General features: G+C 41.1%; 1 protein-coding gene across 2 annotated transcripts in view; it reads left to right on the top strand.

Annotated features, from left to right (window-relative positions):
• Positions 1–2029: 2029 nt before the first annotated feature.
• The window catches only part of FAM135B (family with sequence similarity 135 member B), a 271095-nt gene continuing 255048 nt past the window's right edge, over positions 2030–18076 (top strand). Inside the window, exon 1 of one of the 2 annotated variants that reach the window (XM_019289330.1) lies at positions 2030–2223. The gene's annotated coding sequence lies outside the window, so the exon portion shown is untranslated. Of the gene's footprint in view, positions 2224–8284; positions 8324–18076 lie in introns of those variants that run through there. The other variant, XM_019289329.1, reaches the window with a different exon arrangement.

The following is an 18076-nucleotide window of genomic DNA, read 5'->3' as shown; positions in this document are numbered from 1 at the left end:
CAGATTTAGTTCATGACTAATCTGAACCATATTTAAACCATGACCTCACTTATTCATTAATTTTTATCTCAATAGGATGCATTGGCATGAGGAAAATCATCCGTGTGCTATTTCTTCACATCACTTGTTTATATCTGCAATTATCTTTTATCATGGAAAGTATCAGCCTACAAACAAAAATTGTAGACCTTGAAAGAAACCCCAGCTGTAAATCTGAGTCTTGTGGGGCCATAGCGCTTTGCTTCCCCTGGAAGCACTTCTTTCCCTTTTTGGTGTAATCATGCAGGAAGTTTAACATGAAAACCAACAAAGGAAATCCTTATTGATTTATTCAACACTATAAAGGTGTAACAGCAAGCAAGAAGATATCCCCGAAGTGCCTTTTAAAGATGTACTCTGCATAGCAAATGGATTTTAAAGTGAAACTGTGGAAAAAATAATTAATTCAAAGTTTGTTCATGATACCTGAAATAGAAATACATAAAAGAAGAGAAAGTGGGAAAAAAAAGTTTATGCAGGCATTCCAGTGTAAGAGCTTCCTGAGCTTCCTGCTGTGGAGAAAAGGAAGAAATCAGAAATGGTAATATCCACAATCCAGAGTAGAATTTTATGATGGTTCATGAATTTACAGAAGTTTATATCCTTAAATCTCAACTGTAAAAATTAATGACTCATTTAAAAGTCCAGATTCATACTTCTGGATTTCAGATACTTACCTGAAACCACTGCACATGTCTGTTTGGCAAATGTTTCTTCTATAGAGAGACAGAATCTTTAGAGTAATTTATCCCATCCTGAGGTCTGGAGGACCCTGGCTTTCCTCACTTGCTACACAGGCTCCTTAGAGAGAGAACAGATCCATGTTTTTCTGCTTGTTAGATAGAGTCTGGACCTCGGTATTACTCTGGGTAGTATTTTTAAGAGTTCACATATTAATCCCAGATATAAAGACATTGGTTGTGGACTGGAAGTATTCATCTGATAAGGTGAAGTTTGTTTTTTTCAAGCCTTGATGTAAAAGTTACTCAAATAGCTCACATAGATCCTGTCAGATTCTCAAAATCACATATTTTCTAATGCAAATGGAGTCACTGGAGCAACTTATAAAGGGAAAAAAAAACCATAATGAGAGTGGTAACCTTTCAAATAAAACATTTAGCTTTATCTATTTGCTTTGGTTCATGGTAAGAACAGGTGAGTTAGAAAAGTAGTGATTATGAACCCCTGTGTGATTACAACTCTACCAGTGTTTAAATGCGATGCGATGGCACCTGGGCATAGCAGCACTGAGGAGCAGCAAAGCTGGATCCCTACTCTGGCAGCATCCTGCTCATCATGTCAGAGCAAGAGGTGGATGCCATCACTTGCAGGAAAGCTGGGAGCAGCACTGTACTTCCCTTACTGCCTTAGTGTTAAGTGGAGGAACGGCAGCAGAAATTGGTTTGGTTTTGAGATGTTAAAGAGACAGTTAAATGGGATGAGGCATAAATTATCAGTCTGCTTAAAAGATCTTGTTTCTGGTGTGTAGAGGAAGATTAAATGATCAAAGGGAGCTCAGTGAGAGCAGTGTGCCCAGATTAGCTGCAACCAGGTGAATGTGCAAAAGGAAACCTGTGGTAGCCAAAGAGCAGAAATGAGATGAAGAGAGGGAGGTTTTCACCTGTGTGCACAGCCAAGGGTGTGGAAATACCATTTGAGAGGGTTTTGTTAAAGAAAGAACATATTTAGAAGGAAGAATTTCTCTCCTGGCTAAAATTAAAAGGTAACAACCCTAAGTAGCAACCAGCTGAGCGCAGTTCTGCGTCAGAGGCAGGATGGAAAGAACGATCTGATCAACATTGGACCATAAGTTTAGCTGGGATCATTATGAAAAATGAATGATAATCAGCCTTGTGGGATAAAACCTCAGTAAAGCATGCTTTTTAACACCATATCCAGCTTTCCTGGTGCACAGCTGAGAAGCTGCTTTCATTCCCACTTTCCCAGGACAGTCACATGGAATAACAAGCCAGTAAATACCACATAAATACTGCCAAATGGGCAGTAGCATAAGGTTGCTCTTCATGATAGAACAGTATTTTCACTCTCCTCGGATATAAGGCAACTAGTGTAGAGATGTATTTCTGTTAACAGCATATAGCTACTTGAAATAAACCACAAAGGCAGAGGGACCAGCTCTGGAAAACTAGTGATGGACAGAGACAAGGGAACAGAAGGACTTTGGTGAGTAAACCTTGCTACCTGCTTGCTTTGGTGTGCCTGCTCAGTAAATCTCTGCTTAGCTCCCTTACTCTGGAAGTACCAAGGTTGCAGATACTGAGTTGCAGGAGGTAAATTACTAAGGCAGTCCCTACTCTTCTCTTGAATGTGTTTAGAAGCATCCCAGTTTTGTAAATCCTGATTTACTTATATGTTTAACAAAATCAACAGTCTCTCAGGGTGATCATCTCTCTATATCTCTCAGTCTGATAGAAAGGCTTGGAGTATCCCTTACAAAAATGTCCTGGAACATGACATATAGAGATGTTATAACATCCTTTCATCCAACACATCAGTAGCTAGAGCACTCACAGAGGTTTGGGAGATTTAACTCCTTCTTCTGCCTAAAGGAAACATAGAATCAGAACTCCAAATCTGAGGAAAAGAGCTTAAGCACCTGCTATTGCTCACAAAAGCACTGTGGAGTAGCTCCCTTTCTGTAGTTTACTGAAGCAGTTTCACTTTGATTTAAATAGTGATCAATTCTTTATGTTAAAAGAGAGTGAGTGTGATTGTTTTGCTTAAAGGTAAATCTCCCCTTGGGACGAAGAAGGGAAAACCTTTCCATCCTATGTTTCACTGAGCACCTAAGGGAGAAGATATAAATTAATGAAGTGTTGGGGGCAGGTGGACTGAAGTTCTGTGTAGTCACTGGGTTCACATAATGTTTTTTTAGGCTCTCTATTCCCAAATACTCCAACATGAGGTGCACACTACTTCCAAAGCTACTCTTAGTATTTCATGGAACAAAGCCCTTTAGGCAGATTGAGGCAAGGAGATGTGGATTAAGATCAACAGAAGCAGGGCAAGGGAACTAATCTTGAGAGTCTGCCATGTGATTGTGAATAGTTTATTCATTGAGTTTTTGAATGAAAGACATCACTGTGACTGCTCCAGCTGTGCTTTGTAAGGAGCCTGGAAACAAAATACAGTTATGAAGTGCTTATGTTTCCCTTGTGTTTTCCCCATGAAAACCTCTTTGGTAACAATGGAAGATGAATTGCTAACTTCTGTATCCTCCCTGGGTTAGATATCCTTTAGACGTTCAGCTACTGATCCCTCAAAGCAAAAAGCTGTACACAGGATACACATGATGCAGTGAGTTAAGTGCCTGGAGCAACTCCTGTTATTTCTGGGGCATCATGGATAAAATAGGAGCCAAAGAAGGAATTTGCAGCTTGTGATTTTGGGGGCTCTCATCCTGAAATCCTGTTGGCTCACAGTAGAGCATATGCAAGCACAGAGCACATTGTTGGGAATTATATGTATCTTATGTCCAACAAAATACAGGAATGTGTAGGTAGCTGAAAGGAAATACCTGGTCTGTTCAGCTCAACCCAGCACTCTGAACACCAGGAAAGGTCACATCAGTGTTGCCTTTAGATGAGTGTGCAGAAGGTTTCTGGCATGGATGCAGTTGCTCTGATACACGTGTGCGTAGGTACACATGGCTGCACCTGCAGTACCGAGGTACCAGTGCCTGAAGTCTTCACGTGCAAAAGAAAGGGATCAGAGCTGGTGTTATCTTGAGCTCCTGCAGGAGGAAGGAATCAGCTATTGGAAAATACTGCTGGATGAGGCTAGCAAGAGCTTCTAGTTAATAATATGTTAGGCACATCTTAGCCATCAAAGATGGATCGTATGTAACTAATGATGGGTGAATCAGCTGCAGGGGACAATTTTAAAGAGAAAAAAACTGAAAAGGTACACAAGAGGAAGCCATGTGTGGTCCAAAAGTCATTCTGGAGTAATTCTACTGCTGCAGTGTAACCTGCTGCATTCCCCCACTCTGCAATGTCAGTGATAAAAATGCTTTTAGTTGTCTCTTGCTTGTTTCTGCTGTAGGCTCAACCCCACAAGATATGCAGGAGAAAATGACAAAATGGCAAAACTGATTAACCAGACCTAGTAAAGAAACATGCCACTTGAAAATAAAGTTTGATCTTTATAAAGTTTAATCCAATAGCAGCTAGAAAACTAATCTACTTAAAGTTCAAGAACTAAAGTTAGATGTGTTCAACTTTGTGCATTTCACTGGGGTTGCTAATTTTTGCAGTAACAAAGTTGCATGATTTTTTTTTTTTTTTGTCTTAGCAGGAAATGAGTTTTAGCTCTACCTTTGGGCATACAATTGATTTCTCACCATACTGGTGTTCCTATCAACCTGTGCTAATTGGCACCCTAAGAAGTCAAATTAAAGAGGGAGGAGGTTTATTCTGTCATGCCTGGGAGCAGTTTCCCCAGAATCAGACCAGACCCTGCTGGCAGAGCAGCATGATCGAGGCAGGATGTACCATGCCTGTGCTGTACCCGTTCTGAAGAGCTACAAAGTGGGTCCTCAGGGAGCCAGTATATTAATTTGCCCTGCCCTAAAAGGATTTCAATCTGTTTCAAGGTATTATTGATCTGAATGTTAAAGTCATTAGCTACAGCATTTAGCTGAGGATATGAAGAAGTACATTGAGGTTAACACCACCAGGTCATAGATACATGTGAGACAGAAACCACTTCTGGAGTTCCCATGAATTGATCCAAAAAAAGATACTATCTCTGCATTGAGTCCTTGGTTCCCACACGTCACACTTGTTCTATATACAGTCATGTCTCCATGGTAAGCTGCTTTGAATTTTTTTTTTTTTTTTTTTACCAAGTCAGTAGCACGCTAATGGGAAACCAAGCAGGTGAGAAGTTTTGAAGAGAAGCTATTTTGAAGAGAAGCTAGAAATTCTTATGCCTGAGAGGCCAGCGGGAAACAACTGGATATAGTTTATCTTTTACTCTGGGCTTTGGGCTGACAAATAGTCATATACTATTGCTCATGGAAATATATTTTGAAGTAATGAGTAGCAATGTGTCCTGAGAACGTGCAGCTCTTGGATACTCTGAGCACAGGGACAGCATGGTTTGGAGCTCAACAATTCCAATTAGCTCAAGAGAAGAAGAGGCCCTGCCCCAATCATTTGAAACCATGGGGTAGGATGGAAATGTTACAATTAACAATTGAAAGATGTGAATATTTGTCTCTGTGAGCTAGGACTCATCCAGAGCCTGTAATATTTGGAAAGTCTCTTAAGCCCTACAGATGAGATTTAGTATCCTTTCTTAATATTTTGACAGGATGAATTATTTTAATTAAAAATTTTAATCATCAATAAAAATAACTGTGGATGCTTCTGATATCTATGTAGATGTTCTGTCTAATTTAAAATTATGCCATTTTTTGGCCTCATCCCCATCCTGTAGCAATTAATTACAGTTTAATCACACGGGTGAATTAAAAATGACATTCCTTTGATCTGCCTTTCATTCCTCACCTCTTAATTTCTTTGAACAACTATCTGGACTTATGAGAAAGGAAGAATGTTCTCCAGAGCTTTCATTATCCTATATTATTTTACCACATCCAGTCCCAGCCATCTGCTTTCTTAAATACAAAATTGCAGCCTTTCAGGGGTTAGAATTTAGAGTAGTCTGCAATGTCCTTTGAAAAAAATGGATCACTCACACTTGGAATCTCTTTTCCCATGAACAAAAACTGCTGTTATATTCATTGGTGAGCTACTGCACGTATTTGCATGCTGCTTTACTTTAATCTTCATGTTTCTCACTCGTCTGGGTCGTTTGGTTGGAAGGGATTTAGGTGCTGAGTTACAGCAACACTGAGGCTGAGATTCTCTCTGATTTAGACGTTGGCTCTCATTGCCTAAACTGCTCATCACAATTTGCTATACCTCAGGCTTCTCCAGACGCAGAAATGGGAGTGTGCTGGTTATTTGTTTTTGTGCATAGGGACCTTCCCTGACAGAGACCTCCACTCCATAGCAGTGCCCACATCAAAATCAATGAAAAACCTTAAACAGAGCAAATGATTTAACTGTTTCTCTCCTTCCTGGCTCTGCTCCCATATGACTGAGAAAACCTTAAATAAAGCCCATGACCCAGGAATTACTTTTAAAGCAAATGTTAAATCCATCACTTAATTCACACACACACCTGGAAGTGCTCAAGGCCTGGCTGGATGGAGCTCTGAGCAACCTGGTCTAATGAAAGTTGTCCCTGCCCATGGCAGGGAGGCTGGAATGAGGTGATCTTTAATGTCCTTTCAAACCCAAACCATTCTGTGAGTCTGTGATTCAAGTTCTATTATATAGCTGAAGGTTTGAAACTATGTAGGAATAGTGCCAATAAAAGGATGCTGTTCTGGGTTAGAGTATTGAGCTGTCACCAGCTGATTTGGGACTGTGAGTGGAGTTACTGTGGTCCTGCAGCTGTGGGATACAGAGCACCCATGATGTGCTTTCTTTTGAAAGCAGATAGTGTGGGTCTGGGCTGTGCCTGCTGAAGGATCAAGAACAGGAAAAGGAAACTGCATGGCTGCTTTCCTAAAACAGGAGAGCTCATCCACGCTCTTTCCTAGGTCTCATGTTAGATGGAGAGCCATGCTTCAGCCCTCAATTATGGAGCTATGAAGAATAGGATGTGCAAATACACTAAGACAATTGGGAGTCTGAGACCTTGCTTAATGAAATTAGGGTAGAGATAACTGCCTATAAATATACTTGGAAGAAAAGAAAGGTAGCACCACAGAGGGAACAGAGGTATTTAAGCTAGGTAATAACACACATTAGTAAATAAATGTTGGAAGTTAGAAGGATGGGGTTTTGATTTCTTTTTAAACCAGTGAAAGTACACACAGGTAACCCTCTCTGAAATTACTCAGAAGAGTACAGTAATGAAGAAATTAAATCCTGCAGAGGGATAAAAATTGACTGATTCATCTTCTCTGTCCTTCTGTTTGTTAAAGAGAAAAAAAAAAACACAGAACAAACAAAAAAACCCCCAAACCAATCTGCTTCTATGTGACTGCAACTTGAAAAGCTAGGACAGGGATAATGAGGAGGGGCCAGGAAAATGTTTCAGGAGCAAAAATAGAAGAGCTAAAGGTTAAAAAAAAAAAAAAAAAAAGTTTGAAATACGTTTCTTTGGAAATATGACCTGCCCTCACAGCAGGGAACAGAAAGGAAAAGCTCAGCACCTGAGATTGGAAAATGCAGGAGAAACACAACAAATGGCAAGTCCTGACACGAGGCACTTGCGTGGTTCTGTGAAGAGAGGGCAAGAGGAAAAGTCACATTGCCCGGGAGCAGAGCAGCTGATACCATCGGTGTTTGCACATCACCTCATTAACACCAGCAGGTTCTTGCCAGGTGCTGTCTTGTTTCAGGGCTGGAGAGAAGGGCTGGATGCAGCCCTGTCACCACAGTGATATTTTTTCTGTAAACAGATTTCTGAATTAGAAAAGACTTCAGCTGGCAAAAGGTATCACATCTCTTTGATTTCAGGAAACACAGCAGCTCTCCTGATCCAGGTGCAACAAGCAGCTCTAATGCTCGTTTTATTCCCCAAAACCGCTGCACATTGTTGAAAATGCAAAAAATATTATAAAATACACTAAAATCTCAGTGTATTGTTTTATTGTTGGTTTTTTGGTTTTTTTTTGCTTTTCCAGAGAAATGAATCACTTATAGCTCCAACTTCAGATGTTAGACTTTCAGTTTCTCAGATATCAGGTCTGACACATAAACAGAAAGCAGAATAGTTCTTTTCCACATAAGAGAAAGAAGAAAAAAAAACCCAACAAACACACCTGAATGCCATTTTTCCAGATCTAACTCAGGCTGATAGTCACGGTGGTCATTTATATGTTTTACCAGAATCTCATTATTGCAAAATGTAGTTATCTCAAAACAAAATTCTATTCAGCACTATCCCCATTGTTCATTTCAGAAGAAGAAGCAAAACAAATCCAAGCTTCAGTATGGTACACATAAATTAAATGCTTTGACATGAGCCAGCACCTGCAGCAGGACGAGCTCACCTAATGCTGCCAGTGATGCTGTGGGTGTAAATGAATATGTATGCACATGTTTGGGATCTTAGTCCTTCCCACCACTTAACATAATCTAGATTGTGGTGGAGCTTCTCCTATAAACACTCTGCCTCCTAAGGCACGTATTTTTATTTTTAAGAGACGCCACCCAGAAGAGCAAGCTTGCTGAAACTGGTAAGTTATTTGAATTAGGAAAGCATGAAGATAGAGAAAAACAGATTTAGAAAAGAAAAAGAAAAAGTTATTTTGCATTAGAATAGGATAAAGGGATAAAGTAAGGGTTGAAAATAGATGTTGCAGATCAATATTGTTCTCTGTGCAAGGAGACACCTCAAATCTCCAAGCTGTCAGTCAGTCTTGACGTTAGCTCATTATTGTGCAAAATTTTGGTTATTGTCTTCCTGTAATTGAAATGCATTGAAGACTCCTCTTTGAGTGAGGTGTCAAGATCAGCTGTCAAAAGCTGACAAAAAGGAGGTGAAATACCACATAATCAGTAACTTCGTTAATGTATTGTCTTCCCATGATGATGGCATTGTGTTCTCACCATCCTATTGTTTAATTGTCTAGTTGAGACAAAGGTAACAGTGTAAGAGATTAACTGATAAATAAGGGTTTTATGGAACTTCCAAAATATTATTTCTTTTGTACTGCATGTGGAAATTGTGATGTTAGTCTGAGCTTTCCTTGAGGACCTTGGTATATTAGTATCCATAATGAGGCATGATATAATAAAGCCTTGTTGAAACAAATTATTCAAACAAAATGAAAAGAGTAATCTGTTTGTTTATTTGCTGATTCCCTGCTTGACTTTCCAGCTCAGTGGCTTGTGTAAAGTTGCCCTGTAAGTTATGGGTTTATACACAGTTGTATTATGCTAATCATAGAAATGGAATTAGACTTTCTAATATGAGACTATTCAGATTTGTTTGGGGTTTTTTTCCCCTCTTCCTGGGAAAATTATCTATGTGTCTGCTGCTTCTGGAGCAGCAAAAGTTATTCCAGAGAGTAGCTGGAAAAGGAGGATTTCTGTAGTGGTAGATTGTAGTGAAGAGCTAAGGGAGGAATAATGATGCAGTCTGTGGAAGGGTAGGTTGTATGTCTTGGTGGTTGAATTTTTTTAGGGTGTTTTTGTATGGCTCATTAGAATTTCCTGGAGTCATGCTGGGAGAGCCATGGCAGAATCATTTCCAGAAGGAACAGAACTGTGGGCAGGTACTCGGATGGTTGTACAGGCTGGTTGTGTCAGCAGTGCTCACAGAGGAACAGGATGTGGGCAGAGGGATGGGTGGCATCCGAAACAGACCATTAAAATGTTTTTATTATGGAGGGGTGTCCCACAAGAGAGAGATGACCAACTCTGCTCCCAGGGAAAGCATCTTCTCACCTTCCCCTGCAGCAGAATGACTAAACTTTACATCTGTTTGACTCACCTGAAGTCTTGGCCTCTGTGGAGCTTTTGCTTACCCTTTATCTGGCTTGGCTGGAGTTTAATGGTTCACTCATTATGGGTGAGCTCCTTGCTGCTGTGAACTCAGGTAACTTTTTCCACAGACCCTTCAATGTGCATAGCTCTTGTTTGCTGGACTTGGTACACACCCTTCTAATCAAAGGCAATGTCAGGGAGAACTTGCTGGAGTGTCTGTGGTGGTTTAAACACAGTGAAATGTGTGTGAAAGGAGAGACTTCAAAGGATGTTTGAACTGATGAATGTTTTGAGTGTTTACTGATGTTATACATCAGAGAAACTGCCAGAGATGGAGGGGCATGGTAAGAGCTACTGAAGGAAGATAGAAGGTTCTGGGTGCCCTCCTGGGTGTTTGGAATGTCCATTAGTGAGCTGGGATGCTCTGGCATCTAATCTTCTAATCTTGCCTTGCTCTTTTTAACTCTCCTCTGGAGATCAGACCTTCACTGATAAGGTATTCTTTAGCCCTGCCATCTCTCTTGCTGATATTTATTTACAGATTCATTAAGTACTATTTTCCATAGTTAGCTTGATTGGGGACTGCTCAGCTCTGATAGAAGATTATATTAAAGCTTATATAATCCCTGCCTGGCTTATTTGTTTGCAGGATAATTCTCCAGTCATGTTAATGTAATAAGACATCTTTTAATATTCCGCTCCTCCTGTGTTTCTGTGATCCTAGTGGAAGGCTCTGCTGGGAAACTTGGCCAACCTGTGGGAAAAGAGACTGCTTCAAGCTCCAGATTCTTGCACTTGTTTCAGACTCTCTGCAATTTCCCTGTAACACTGAAATCAGTGGAATGGACCCTGATATTGGAAAGGTCCGGGCGCTTCCTAGAGATGGGATCTACACTAAGCACTTGGATAATTTTGGTTATTGCTTATTTTTATTCATGATATGTACTAGATAAGATTTATGTGATGAAATCCTGTCATCTGAAGACTATTTATTGACTCTGGTAGTGGCAGATAGCATTAGCTCTCAGGCCCCTCACTTGGGGGTTGATTGTTCTGTGAGTTATTCACACAGAGCTGGATATGACACAAGAGCTGTAGGGGCTCTGATCTCCTCTGGAGTAACAGCTGGAGGCCAGCAGGGAAGCCTGGTGCATCTTCAGTGGCATCAGACATCTTCATGTAGGCAGGTGTACCCTGCCATGGGTGAGAACCCCTCTGATGTAAAAGCACTCCCTCTTTTGCCATAGAAGAATCTTGTATTAAAGCAAATTCTATCTAAATTCAGTAGCTTATATTTGAGATTGCATGCACTGTGAAGAACAGTGCTTCTGATGGCACTGTTGTGGGGACTAAAAACCAACACAGCTCTTCTGGAAAAACAAAAATGTATTAAGATGTGAGGTTTTAATACTTTGAGACCAGAGTAAAATGTGTTCCAGTATTAAAAGGGGCTTACAAAAAGGAGGGAGAATGACTTTTTACACAGGCAGATAGTGATAGGACAAGGAAGGCTGGTTTTAAGAAGAGGAGAGATTCAGGTTAGGTATTAGGAGGAGGTTCTTTACTGTGAAGGTGGTGAGGCCCTGGCACAGGTTGCTCAGAGAAGCTGTGGCTGCCCCATCCCTGGAAGTGTTCAAGGCCAGGTTACATGGGACCCTGAGCAGCCTGATCTGGTGGCTGTCATCCCTGCTCCTGGCAGAGGTTTAAAACTAGATGATCCTTAAGGTTCTTTCCAACCCATACCATTCTATGACGATTCTATGATTCTGTGTTATTCGACATTTCTGTGCATGCCTTTTTAATTTAAAATAGCAAGCTATCGTATAATCAGAAGACTGTGTAAAATTCCTTTCTTATCTGAAGTTTCAGAAAAGAAAAAAAAAACCCAAACACATGGAAAATAATATGAATAAGGTAGGGGAAGCAGCTGAAACCCTGTGGAGTTTGTTTGTTGGAAGGCTTTCCCCAGGCACTATACTTTTAGATGCTTTCTTGCATAAGCATCTTGTAATGCAAGGTTGGGCTGTGTTGTCATGGAGACTTTCAGGTTACCTCGTCATTTTGCTAGAAAAGACAAATTTCAGAGTGGCTGTCATTGTACTAATTTAGTCACGGGACCTGACATCCCACTGATTCTATGCCTTCAGTCCTCATCCTTGTTTACACTGAATCTTGTTTATGCCATTTCAGGCATAAGAGTGGTTGCATATTCTTTTATGAAGCCGTCTTCATGTGAATTCACAGTGCACAGCACAATAAATTAGTGTGAAGAGGGATTTATGGACAGGCTGAGAAAAGCCTGCAGAAAGACTTCAGTCTGAGGAATGGAGAAATTTGCACTGCCATTGTCAGAAAGCTGGTGGACTGTTTGCTCTGTCAGGCGGCACTGACTACCCAGAGCCTGGGGAAAAATCATCCAGACACTGTATATGTGATGTCTAAGCTAAAACCTGGATAGCATCATTATTTGTGTCTGTGGTGACTCCAGGTTCAGTACTGTGACCAAAGGATCTCCTACTGACACTGGAAATGATGAATTTGAATGCATTCTGTTGCAAAGTGGTTTGTGTGTATTGGGCTTTTTCTGCTCTTTGCCTACCTCTCCTTCAGATGGGATTTATCCTGCAGTTACGTGGCAAAATGGATTTTACTCCTGGTGTCTGCAGGGTTGGCCTCAGGCAGCTGCCCACCTAAAAGGATTTAAGAGAAAATCAACATCTAACCGCCACAAGCAGCTTCCAAGCATGATTTTTGCTCTGACTTGCCTTTCCACTTTTCAACTCCCCTCACCTCAAGGTTGCTGTAACATCCACCCCAACCCTCATTTTTAGGAATTCATCAATCCTTCCTTGCTTCATCCCCAGCTTTCCCTCCTCCAGCTTCATGCCCCCTTCAAACCTTCGTGATGCTCTTGCTTTCTCTCTCTCTCTCTCTCTCTCTGTTTTGCCTGTCATCTCCCTTCTCCAGGAAACCATGGAGGTTATCAGATGCTGCTGGTATTAGACAGGTATGAAGAATTTGCAGGGATGCCAGTCTCTATCTGTGCCCTTCCCTGGGAATTATATGTAGGTGGAGGTGACAAATGACATGAAGCCCTCACAAGGCTATTTCAGACAGACAATGTGGGAAGAAAATGGACCTCTGGTTGTCTGGGTTGTTGTGTCCTGTCTGCTGTCCCTCAGATTTATTTCACCTTTGTAGGATATAAAAATTACGTGAAACCTATTTCAGGCTGATGTCCTGAAAGGACTGTTTGTCCCTATGTCTGCTGGGTTTTTTTTGTTTGGTTTTGTTTTTTGTTTGTTTGTTTGTTTTTGGTTTTTTTTTTGGGTTGCTTTTTTGTTGCTGTTTCCTTGTTTCTTTTTTTTTCCTGTCCTCACCTAGAGGCAAATCAAAATGTTTCTGGACTGTTGTAAATTGTCAGTGCACATCCTCATCTCATTTTTCCACGTCAGTTGATCTCAGGACTATATAAGACACCCCTACCCTCCTGTTTCATGGAGCATAGGGATTACACTTTTTTTATATATACTTGATAAAACAAAAAAGTCTCTGCTTTGCCCTTCTGAATGATATTTTCTTCCATGTTAATCAATTAAGGGGGAACCAATAAAACCCTAACTGACTCTAGAGAGATAAAAGGTTCTCCAATGGTCAAAGGCCCTTCCCTTCCTTTTTTGTCTTCTAGCCTTCTCTTTCAAACATTTCCCCAAATGTTTAATCCTCCTTTGGATTTTTGCAGCATCCCAGACACACCATGATGTAAGAGGGGGGCTGGGTTCTTTGGTTGTGATTGCTGAGGTTGGAGCAACACCCAGATCTTCACTGTTCAGGGCTAAGGAAATAAGGAAAAATTTTGCCTGCTAAAGAGATGATACATTTTGTGAGTCTCCCTGTGGTTCCTTCTTAGCTTCAACCCCTGGTGCTGGATGCATTGGCAACGCTGAGGGAAACATCATCCTTAACATAAGGATCTAGGAAGACCCTGTCATTCTTGAATCTTGACTTGATAATCTCCCAGGAAATGACAAACTGCTATTAAGTCTTCTCAGATCTGCTGCTGGTATTCTCACACATAGTTTCCCACAGGTTTGAAATGGCACCAAATGCCTAGAGGAGGTCACCTCCCTGGGAAGGAGAGTCAGGTCTAAACTGTCAGACTGATTGCTTTTGTAGATCACCTTGACTTCTCCCAGCTTAAGTCAGCAGATACCTGTCAATTTACATTCCCTGGGAATAGATCCCAGAGAATGCCATGTTCTGCTGAACGGCCTCATCCCATTCATCTTTACATCAGGGTTCAGCTTCAAGAAATACAATGAGGTAGGAAGAGAAGTATTTGATATCTGTCCTGACTTGCAAGTGTGTTGTGCTCTGAGGTAGTGAGTTCCTACAGAGGATGGATCCCTGCATTTCTTCTCGAGAGTAACCAAAGAGCAATCCAATTACTATGTGTTCTCTCAGTAGTAGGATGCAAAAGCTTTTATGCCTTTATTTTATTTTTTTGGTGATTCTGCAGGGATTTTCTAGCAGAAAGTGTTTCCGTTGCTGCTTTGCTGTCACATGTCTAAAACAGCGGTTTTCCCAAAGCCAAAGAACCGGATATACATCAACAAGAGGAACCGTAATGACTGGTAATGGTCTCACTGCAAGAATCTAGGCAGATTATTGAAGGCCTTTTGACATGATACTGTTGAAAAAGGCATTCTGATTTTAAATGCTTTGAATTCAAACGTGTTGCCAGTCCTTTGTCCCACTAAAATGCTTCTAGGTCTCAGGAAAGCTAGGCTGGGCTAAGTGCTTGGTGGTTATTTTAAGCAATCTTCTGCATTTAGCAAGCTGCCATAAATCTTACTTAGAAATGCCAGCATACACGTTTGTAAAATACAGACACAAATAAGCAGGCTGCAGCTTTTAAGAAGTGACAGAAAAGCTACCTCATGTGGCTCTTTACCTGACCCTTAACACATTAACCAAATTATTCTACTAATGCAAGGTGTACTTATGGAATAGGCAGAGATATTTCATAACCCCTAACACCATTCCTCTGCAGGCAGAGATAAAACCCCCTTAAAATATATAAAATCCTGCAGTAATCTGTTTCTTTAAGAGATCTTTAAATCTCTTGTATGTAGTTATTGACTAGAATGTCCCTTTTGCCTGAAAAGACCTTGGAAAGAGTGGATTAAATGATTTTGTTAATTGCCCACCCTGCTTGGCTCAGATGGGTGCATATGTACCAGTTATAGTTATTTGGCAGGTGTTCCTTTCGTCTCTGTTCTTTGGACTTCTTGTTCCCTGCTCTGTTAATCAAGGCTTATAGAAAAATGAATAAATAAAAGAAATGAGTATGATGCTTGAGCACTCTGTACCAGCACAGCAGTGTGGAAGGTACACAAGGAGCCCTCAAGAGCCCTGAACATCTGACCTCTCCTTCAGGTGCTGCTGAACTCCTTGCTAGATAGGAAAGCTGAGGTGGAGAAATTAGGACCACAGCAATTAAAGGATTATTTCACACTCAGAGTTATTTATCTAAATGCAGAATTTAGGTAACATTTAGGTCATCATACCTATGCAAAACTCATTAATTTGATGTATGCTCTACTTCAGAGCATGCCTACAAAGAATAGAAGTTCTTTTGCCACATTTTTAAAGACTGCGTGTCATAGTATGTGACAGAGAAGTGGCTTGGCTCATATGAGCAAAGAAGTCTGGCCTGGGCTGGGATTCAGAGCTGTCTCTTGAGCAGTGAACAGGAAACTGCTACCTAGCAGATTGCCAGCTCTGACTTCATGTCATGGAATACGGCAATCAAAGCTAAAGATACCAGCCAAAGATCCTTAGAAACCCACTGTGAGCAGACACAAGTCCTGTGGCTCTCTTAAGCCACCTCTGCAAACCACTGAGTTACCAGAAACCTTGAGCAGAAGAAAGACAGGTTCAGGCATGTCTTGGGGTGACTTTATGATGTGTATTCCATATTGCTGTCCTATGCCCAGAAATTAATTTTTGTGCCTTTCTATGCCTTTAAACTGAGCCTGAGAGGGGGGAGGAAAAACTGAGCAAAACTTTTTCAAAGCAGTTTGCAGCTTGTTCAAGGTCACACAGAGATAGAGACTTTTTTTCAACTGCGGGAGGAGAGCGAGAGGGAAGGGAAGCACCTGGCTTGCTTTTCTTTCCAGCCAGCTTTTGGCAGTTTTTTCCTCAGCTTTTTTTCCTTTGGAGAGTCGAACTTTTGTTTTCCTGGGACTTCATTTTTTTTCCTTTTCTCTCTGCTGGATTGTTTCAACATCAGAATACATTGGGAGGACTTTCCAGCGAGGCCTTGGCCCTGGAGGTGGGCCCACCACCCTGTCCCAGCTCCAAGGAGGGGGAGACAGAGACACTATGGAAGGACTCTGAAATTTTCCCAGGTTTCTCTCAGCAAAGTGAGAAGTTTTATTATTTAGCATCATTATCCCTTTTCCCATGTGTTTGTTAAATAAATAGTTTTTATCTCTTTCACTTTCCTTCAAGGAAAATTTATTTTTTCCTGAACCTGGTGGGGGAGGGGTGGTTATAGCCTGCCTTCTCTCAGAGGATATATTTCTAGATTTGGCCAAACCAGAACAAGGCAGGATTCGAAGAGTTAACTTCAGACACAAAGATTGTGATGAATGGGATGTGTGGATGAATCCCCAGATGAGTTCTGATTTTATTAGCCAGTGGTCTGAGACTTCACTATAGAGCACATGCAAGATCACAGTGTTGACTTCTGTCCTTTCCTTCCTTCTGTATTCCCAGGATGAACATATATCTGTAATTTACTGAGACAGGTGCTTTGCTGCCATAGATTATGGCAGCCCAAGGAAAGTCTTAGAACTGCATGTATAATACCAGCTTACATCTCCACAGCCAGCTCTGCCAGCTTGTGTGGGTGAGGGTTTGACCTTCTGTTTTGAGATGCCATTCTGGATGCCAGAACAGAACACCTGGGCACTGTGATCATCCTCAGCCTCTTCTGAGATGGAGAATAATCTTATACCCTCCTGTCCTTTGGTGAATGAAGCCGGCCAGACACTCTGGCTTCTGTCACCTGAAATCCTGGGAAGATTGCCATAACACACTCTGTTTCATCTTCCTTTCTAGCAGTCAGCTTTACTGCTGCCTGACATAGCACACAAGACACTTCAAAGTCAGACAGCTCTCAGGCAGTCACACTGGAGAAGTAGCAATGACATTTCTGTGGTCCCACTGATGCCCCTAACCTAATGATCAGTTTTTTGTGTGTCTACGTAAGTTGTTTTAAATATCTGATGCTATTATGAAACACCTACCTGCCAACCTCAGTGGGACATCATAAGGCTTAATTAAATGCTTGCAGTGTATTCTGCCATGCTGAGAGGCAAGGTACTGCAGAACGCAAAATATTATTACAAATAAAAAGTCTATCACAATCTGGAAAATGGATAAAAAAATAAAACCAGAGTCTAGTACAATCACTTTCTGTTGCGCTATGCAAGCACAGTGTAACTCATGAAGAGATTCTCCCCAAAGGCAGGTCCTTCATTGATGTAAGAAGCTGTCTCACACAAAGCAAGTAAATTGTGAGTGTTAGACAGATACAGAGCCAGAAATTGGGAATAATTCTACTTTTGCTTTTTTTTTTTTTTTTTTTTTGTGGTTTTTGGTTTTTTTTGTTTCAAATGCTTACCTTGCTGTGCTCAAGATCTGAGTGATCCTCTTAACCTCTCTCTAGCCAGGGCAGATAACTGAGTTCTTTTGCCACAATACCCCTGGCTGGTTAGGGCTCTTTTTTTAGAGCAATATGAATTTTGACATAGGTTGTAACTAGAAAAGTTTAGGCTTTCAGTTGTATTTGTACACATCTAAATAGTCTGTGTCTGGAAACATGGATTCAGTCAGCCAACAATGCCGTAGAAGGATTTTGTATCTGAAGTGTTCCAGTATGTCAAAATATCTTCAAAAAAGGTGAAATCTGGCTCATGCTGAGACCCTGAAGCTATCCTTATCTCAGCCACTGAGTCTGAAAATGCCTTGCACAGAACTTGTCACCCAGGACATGAGGTGGACATCAGTATGCTGCTCAGATAGTCCTGGGGGTTTTTTCTGCTGATGGAGATCTTCAGTTGTTGTACATCATATCAGCAAAATGCTCAGCTTGCTAAGGATGAGACCCATGGATTCTGCTTGTTCATTCACTCTCCATGCTGTGACTTGTTTTGCATTTGATATCCTTCTCTGGGTAAAGCAACTGGCACTTATGTGTCACTAAGTGGTAGGCATAAAGAAAATCAGCTACGCTTGTCTCTGCTGTCACCAGAGGGGAGCAATCCTAAAGGCAAAAGAAGATAGTGTGAATCATAAGAAAATAAAATGCCCATCTCCTTCTGCACAGTCTCCAGGCATCATTTGTACTCCAGCACAATCACAGCCAGTGGGAAAACTCTAGACATTATTACCACTCTTGTTTTTATTAGCAACAATCTGAAATTAGAGCT

Source organism: Corvus cornix, chromosome 2 (genome assembly GCF_000738735.6).
Source record: "Corvus cornix cornix isolate S_Up_H32 chromosome 2, ASM73873v5, whole genome shotgun sequence".
Taxonomy (NCBI): Eukaryota; Metazoa; Chordata; class Aves; order Passeriformes; family Corvidae; genus Corvus; species Corvus cornix.
Note: the sequence above shows the minus strand (reverse complement) of the source record. Positions and strands in the feature narration are given on the sequence as shown.